This window comes from Bubalus kerabau, chromosome 23 (assembly GCF_029407905.1).
Source record: "Bubalus kerabau isolate K-KA32 ecotype Philippines breed swamp buffalo chromosome 23, PCC_UOA_SB_1v2, whole genome shotgun sequence".
In the NCBI taxonomy this organism is placed as follows: domain Eukaryota; kingdom Metazoa; phylum Chordata; class Mammalia; order Artiodactyla; family Bovidae; genus Bubalus; species Bubalus kerabau.
The window spans coordinates 25,737,500-25,745,060 of record NC_073646.1 but is presented as its reverse complement, the minus strand read 5'-3'; positions in this window follow the sequence as shown (position 1 = coordinate 25,745,060).

Below are 7,561 nucleotides of genomic sequence, written 5' to 3'. Positions count from 1 at the left end.
TGTGTCGGGCGTTGTCTGGGCCCCTTAGATTTCCCAAAATTACATAATTGTCTCCACAACCCTGTGTTGTTCAGTTGCTGAGTCATGTCCAACTCTTTGTGACCCCATGGACTGCAGCACCCCGGACTTCCCTGTGCTTCACCATCTCCCAGAGCTTGCTCAAACTCATGTCCATCGAGTGATGCCGTTCAGCCATCTTATCCTCTGCTGTCCCCGTCTCCTCCTGTCTTCAATCTTTCCCAGCATCAGAATCTTTTCCAGTGAGTTGGCTCTTTGCATCAGGTGGCCAAAGTATTGAAGCTTCAGCCTCAGCATCAGTCATTCCAATGAATATTCAGGATTGATTTCTTTTGGGATTGATGGTGGTTTAGTTGCTAAGTCATGTCCGACTCTTGGGACTCCATGGACTGTGTAGCCTGCCAGGCTCCTCTGTCCATGGGATTCTACAGGCAAGAATACTGAAGTAGGTTGCCATTTCCTTCTTCAAGGGATCTTCCTGACCCAGGAATCAAACCCAGGTCTCCTGTATTGCAGGCAGATTCTTTACCGACTGAGCTACAAGGGAAGTCCTCCTTCAGGATTGACTGGTTTGATCTCCTTGCAGTCCAAGGGATTCTCAAGAGACTTTACCAACACCACAGTTCGAAAGCATCAATTTTTTGGAGCTCGGCCTTCTTTATGGTCCAACTCTCACATCCATATATGACTACTGGAAAAACCATAGCTTTGACTAGACAGAACTTTGTCAGCAAAGTAATGTCTCTGCTTTTTAATCACCTATACAAACCTAATGTATAGGTTTGTCATAGCTTTTCTTCCAAGGACAAATGTCTTTTAATTTCATGTCTGCAGTCACCATCTGCAGTCATTTTGGAGTCCAAGAAAATAAAGTCTGTCACTGTTTCCATTGTTTCCCCATCTATTTGCCATGAAATGATGGCACCAGATGCCGTGATCTTTGTTTTTTGAATGTTAAGTTTTAAACCAGCTTTTTCCACAACCCTGTACAGTCAAGATTATCATGTTGATCTCAGTGACCTTGACCTGGCAGTAGCTTGAAGCAAAATTTCAGTTCCCTGGCCAGAGACTGATGTCAGGCCTTGACAATGAGAGTGCTAAATCTAGCCCCTAGACCACCAGGGCAGAGGCCAGTGACAAGGCCCTGGCTCATAAGCTCTATGGAAATGCTTTTCCACATAGAGAGTAGTGAAGCAAGTAAGGTGTTTATCAGGAGGGAAAAGAGTGCTTGCGAATGGACACACGGGTGGACTCAGTGAAAGAGTCATGCCCTCATGGTAGTTTGAGTCACTCATATGAGGCATTTCTTCTGGATTCCCTTTGACCAATCATCTTGCTTTGCCTGGCTCTGAGTCCCTATTTGGTTACTCTCATGGTCTTTCCCTGTATGCCCATGTGTCTCTTAGCCAAGATGGATTCCAGTGGAGGCTTATGGGTTGGATGACAGCACTCCTTTTTGACCTCCAAGGGAACTTTCTGTGCATATGTATAGTTGGGACTATCTCCTTGACTTTGAGGATGACAAATCTGTGGTCTCTGTCTTTTGTCTGGGCGGGGTTCATCTCTAACTCTTCATCTTGGAATATCTGTCCACTGGGACAAACTTCAGCTGCTCAGTCTGGGGCCCATCTATCTCCTATAGATGGTCCTATAGTCCTATAGACTATAAATGTCTCATTTATAGTCCAGGATACTGAAGCTTGCTGAAGGCCACTTCAGCTGATCAGTGGATTTTGGCAACTGTGCTACCACCTAAGAAAACACACTGAATCAACTTACCCGGCCCTTATGGACCTCACGATGAGAGTCATGGATATTTATTGAGCCTTTACTCTGCACTCAGTGCTTCCAAGTTACTTTAAAAATATTAAAATCATAGATAGCTATTTTAATTATCATCCCCAGTTGAGTGATGATAGGGTTCAATTGTACCCTATACTCCTGGGAAACAGGGTAAAAGGAAGTCCCCTTACCCTGTTTTTCGTTCTGGAAAACCACTTGCTGCAAAGAACCACCCTTCCCCCTATGACCTGGGGAAAACTCATGGATGCCTACTTGTTTATCTATGAGAAGGCCAGTCACAGACTCTCTGAATCCCTGTTCTTTGCTTCATAAGTGATTAACTGAACTACTTGTCTCCAGCAGTCAATCTGAACCAAATTTTCTTGTGGACAAATGAAAATGTTGCCCGCCATCTCAGTAAACAACAAATGTTGCCCATCATCAAGCCATGGGCCACTAGAGCCAGCCCTGTCAGTGAGCCCAGAGGATTCAGGATATAGAAAAACAGGATACTGGCCCTCCATAGTTAAGATGCATATCCCAAGAAAAATTTTAATGAGCTTACACTCTTGCATCTTCCCAAACATAGAAAAGCTCAAAAATTGTTAACTTGTGATATCTGGTATTGTAATTAGCAACAATCTTTTGTTGTTCCACTTCATGGGTTTTTGGTTGTTGCTTGTTTGTTTTACAAAATCTCCTCTATATTTTGGCTTCTCCCTCACTACTTTGGAACAGTTCCTATCTGAGAGGCTGTATCCTGAGCTATGCATGCATGCTCAGTCGTGTCCGAATCTTTGAGACCCCCATGAACTGCAACCCACCAGGCTCCTCTGTCCGTGGAATTTTTCAGGCAAGAAAACTGGAGTGGGTTGTCATTTCCTCCTCCAGGGGGTCTTCTCGACCCAAGAATTGAACCCATGTCTCCTTTTTCTCCTGAATTGGCAGGGGAAACGCTGGCCACTTAGCCGCCTGGGAAGTCCCATCGTGGGCTCTAGTCCTCAATAATGTCTGAATAAAACATAACTCTCACTGTTTAGGTTGTGAGGTTTTTTTTGGTTGACCTTTGTTAACTAAACTTTGGTTAAATTCTCTCCTTCCCCCAAATCCCTTAATTTTGGCCCACTCTCACCCTAACCCCTCCTGAGAAGAGACTGGCCTCAGGACAAAATATTCCCTTACTTCCCTGGTGGCTCAGATGGTAGAGAATCTGCCTGCAATGCAGGAGACCCGGGTTCAATCTCTAGGTCAAGAAGATCCTGCAACCTACTCCAGTACTCTTGCCTGGAAAATCCCATGGATGGAGGAGCCTGGTGGGCTACAGTCCATGGGGTCCCAAAGAGTTGGACACGACTGAGTGACTTCACTTTCACTGAGGTGCTTGCAGAACTATAGTCACAGCGGTGTCTGATACAATAGCCCCCTTTCCCCTTTGCAATCCTCTTTTCAAATCAAAGCCTCCCCTTACTAAGTCCGATTTTACTTTTATTTGACAGTGGATGGACAGAGACTACAGTAGCAGGGGCACTTGGCCTGTAGGAGCCCAGACAGACCCCACTACAGGGGCCAAAAGAGACTCGAAGCCAGGACCCCCTGATTCTAGAAGGGTACCCTGATTTTCTTCCACAATCAGGAAATAGATTCTGGTCTTTAACATTGAGTGGGAAGTGCTGCCAGTCAGACAATGATAAATACCCCTTTTGCCAGCTTGTTTGTGTTTTCAAAACTGGCTGAGGTGAAGTAGGGGCACAGATGAAATGTTTTAGAAAAGAAAAGAACCACAGTCTTTCACCATGGGGTTCCCCTTCCTGCAGCCTCACCAATTCACCCCCACCCCACCTCCCCTCATTTCCCGCAGCCTTGGAATTGGCCATCAAGCTGACAGACCCATTTGAGTGCTTCAAGAAGCACTGAGCAAATAAAAGGCATCATTTATGTCCCTGTTTGTGATTTTTCTCCATTTGATCAGCAGCCTGTAATTTTAATATACCCCAGTGTGCTGGGGACGTTTGTGGCTTAATTATCACATTTATTTAAAATATACACATGCAAACAAAACTCAAACTGGAAAACAACACTTAGCCTGGCAACGGAAGAGACATTTAATTCACTCCCATTGTTGGAAGATGGTGTGAAAACCTCCCATACACTGGCTCTTCCAGTGGTTTGCTGTGTGACCTAGGGCTGGTCACTTACCTGTTCTGTGCCTTCATTCCACTTTGGCATGTGATCTTCACTGCCTCAGCAAGGTGTTAGTAAATTGAAGATGACCTTAGAAGTCTGGGCAGGAAAAAACATGGTGTGTTGTTAGCTGGACTCCACCGGGATGGAGGCAAGAAATCTCTGACATCAAGTCAGACAGACCGGAACACTTACTGCTTTTATGAGCCCTAGTGTTCTCCTCCAGGAAATGGGTATGAGAACCTCCATACCCGTGACTACTACATGGTGAGTATTAATAAGACAATTATATGTCTCAAGCTATATCCCCTATTCTCTTGTTTGTCCCAGAATCCATATGTCCCAACTTCACCTACTGGTCCAGGTTCCCCTTCCCCTTCCTGTTCCTTGTCTCTGGCAGGGTTGTGACTACTTTGACCAGTGGAATATGGCAGGAGTGATGCTATGGGAGTTCTGGGGCTGAGTCTTAGAAACTGATGAAGCTTCTGCTTGGTTCGCTGCAAGTCTCAGAGCCCAGAGTGGCCATATAAGACGTCTGACCACCCTGAAGTCCAGGTACTGGGCGCTGGAGTGAATAAGACTTCTGAATATTCTAGCCCTAGGCATGCAAGTCTTCCCAGCTGAACCCTGGTTATGATGGAGTAGAGACAAGCTGTCTCTGCCATGCCATTTCCCACCCCATCAACTCTGCAAGCATGGTATAATGGTTGTATGAATGAGCTTGAGATAGTTCAGAGTTAAATAAAGGGAAGGGGAGTAATTCAGATACCTTCCATGAGGACGGGGGCTGTTCCAGGCAGAGTAAACAGGGTGTCTGGAGGGCGAGGGGGCAGAAGAGACTGTAGGGGTGATTTAGAGCAAAGACCCCCAAAGTGTGGGTGCTCCCACTGGTGATCTAAGGACTTCCTGGGGAGACATTTTCTCCTGCTTTGGGGAACGCTGAAGCATCACTGTCGCATTCGTTCCATCAGGAATAGCCGCCCAGTCTGCACAGGTACAGGCAATAACATTTTGGTCACAACTGCTACCTGCCCTGCAGCGATTACACGATGACATTGTCTGCAAGAGGCATCCTGGCTTCAGGTGCTAAATGTGAAAATGCACGTGCATCTTAGAAGAGATCAAGAGGGGTAATAAAACAGTACCAACACTAGGGGTTGGCAGAATATGGGAAAACTGGCAAAAGGAGTCAGAGAGTGGGAGCCGCTTGGGAAGGACTCTTGATTTGTGGCTTGTGAGAGGGCATGGGGAAAGGGGCTGGGGAGACGGCGGGATGGTGGCCCTTTCTGGCCTGGTTCAGCCAAGACCAAACCAGGGCTTGCTGGCTCCGGGCTCAGCGCCATCGCTCTGTTTTTCTTATATCTCCAGTGCCCACCTGCGATCTCGCTGTTCTGTCGTCCTTCCTCCAGGAATTTCAGTGCAGACTGAAAGAGGGGAGGGAAGAAGTGTGAGACTCTGGGCTGTCCTGAGAGGGGACAGCTTGGGCTCTGCTCCTCACAGAACATTCTAGTCCCAGCTGCCGAGGCATCTCTCTCAGACTGGTTGCCTGTTTGCCCTGCTGTCCCCCAGCTGCAGGAGGTTTCTGGGAGCTGCACTCAGCCTGGTGTGATGATGCCTCTGAGGATGAAGCAGAAGCAAGAGTCAGACAGGACGCCCTGTCCTCGCTTGTGTTCATCCCCATGTCCATCGGGAGAGGCTGTCATCAGTGAGCAGTGAGGGGGCAAATATGGACAAAGAGCTTAATTGATTTTTCCCCAGGGGACCGGAAGAGCCATTTAACATCATCATCATCATCATTATCATCATCATGATTGTGATTACCTTTGTTTTCAACAGTGGAAATAGTTACCATTTCTAGAGTGTTTAGGAGCCGGGTGCTTTATATACACATTGTCACCTTTTCTCTTTGCTTGTAGTTCCAGAGACGTTGATACTAAAACTCTATTTTATTTTATTTCATTTCATTTTGTCTATTTGTCACACCACACAGCTTGTGGGATGTTAGTTCCCTGCTGCTGCTGCTGCTAAGTCCCTTCAGTCCTGTCTGACTCTGTGCGACCCCATAGACGGCAGCCCACCAGTCTCCTCCAACCCCGGGATTCTCCAGGCAAGAACACTGGAGTGGGTTGCCATTTCCTTCTCCAATGCATGAAAGTGAAAAGTGAAAGTGAAGTCGCTCAGTCGTGTCCGACCCTCAGTGACCCCATGGGATGCAGCCTTCCAGGCTCCTCCGTCCATGGGATTTTCCAGGCAAGAGTACCGGACTGGGGTGCCACTGCCTTCTCCGGTTAGTTCCCTGACCAAGGATCAAACCCACATATTCTGCAGTGAAATTGTGGAGCCCTAACCACTGGACCTCACATGCTAGTAAAGTAATGCTCAAAATTCTCCAAGCCAGGCTTCAGCAATACATGAACTATGAACTTCCAGATGTTCAAGCTGGTTTTAGAAAAGGCAGAGGAACCAGAGATCAAATTGCCAACATCCGCTGGATCATGGAAAAAGCAAGAGAGTTCCAGAAAAACAACTATTTCTGCTTTATTGACTATGCCAAAGCCTTTAACTGTGTGGATCACAATAAACTGTGAAAAATTCTGAAAGAGATGGGAATGCCAGACCACCTGACATGCTTCTTGAGAAACCTATGTGCAGGTCAGGAAGCAATAGTTAGAACTGGACATGGAACAACAGACTGGTTCCAAATAGGAAAAGGAGGGCGTCAAGGCTGTATATTGTCACCCTGCTTATTTAACTTATATGCAGGGTACATCATGAGAAACACTGGACTGGAAGAAGCACAAACTGGAATCAAGATTGCCGGGAGAAATATCAATAGCCTCAGATATGCAGATGCCACCACCCTTATGGCAGAAAGTGAAGAGGAACTCAAAAGCCTCTTGATGAAAGTGAAAGAGGAGAATGAAAAAGTTGGCTTAAAGCTCAACATTCAGAAAATGAAGATCATGCCATCTGGTCCCATCACTTCATGGGAAATAGATGGGGAAACAGTGGAAACAGTGTCAGACTTTATTTTGGGGGGCTCCAAAATCACTGCAGATGGTGAGTGCAGGCATGAAATTAAAAGATGCTTACTCCTTGGAAGGAAAGTTATGACCAACCTAGATAGCATATTGAAAAGCAGAGACATTACTTTGCCAACAAAGGTCCGTCTAGTCAAGGCTATGGTTTTTCCAGTAGTCATGTATGGATGTGAGAGTTGGACTGTGAAGAAAGCTGAGTGCCAAAGAATTGATGCTTTTGAACTGTGGTGTTGGAGAAGACTCTTGAGAGTCCCTTGGACTGCAAGGAGATCCAACCAGTCCATCCTAAAGGAGATCAGTCCTGGGTGTTCATTGGAAGGACTGATGCTAAAGCTGAAACTCTAGTACTTTGGCCACCTCATACGAAGAGTTGACTCATTGGAAAAGTCCCTGATGATGGGAGGGATTGGGGGCAGGAGGAGAAGGGGATGACAGAGGATGAGATGGCTGGATTGCATTACCGACTCGATGGACATGGGTTTGGGTGAACTCCGGGAGTTGGTGATGGACAGGGAGGCCTGGCGTGCTGCAATTCATGG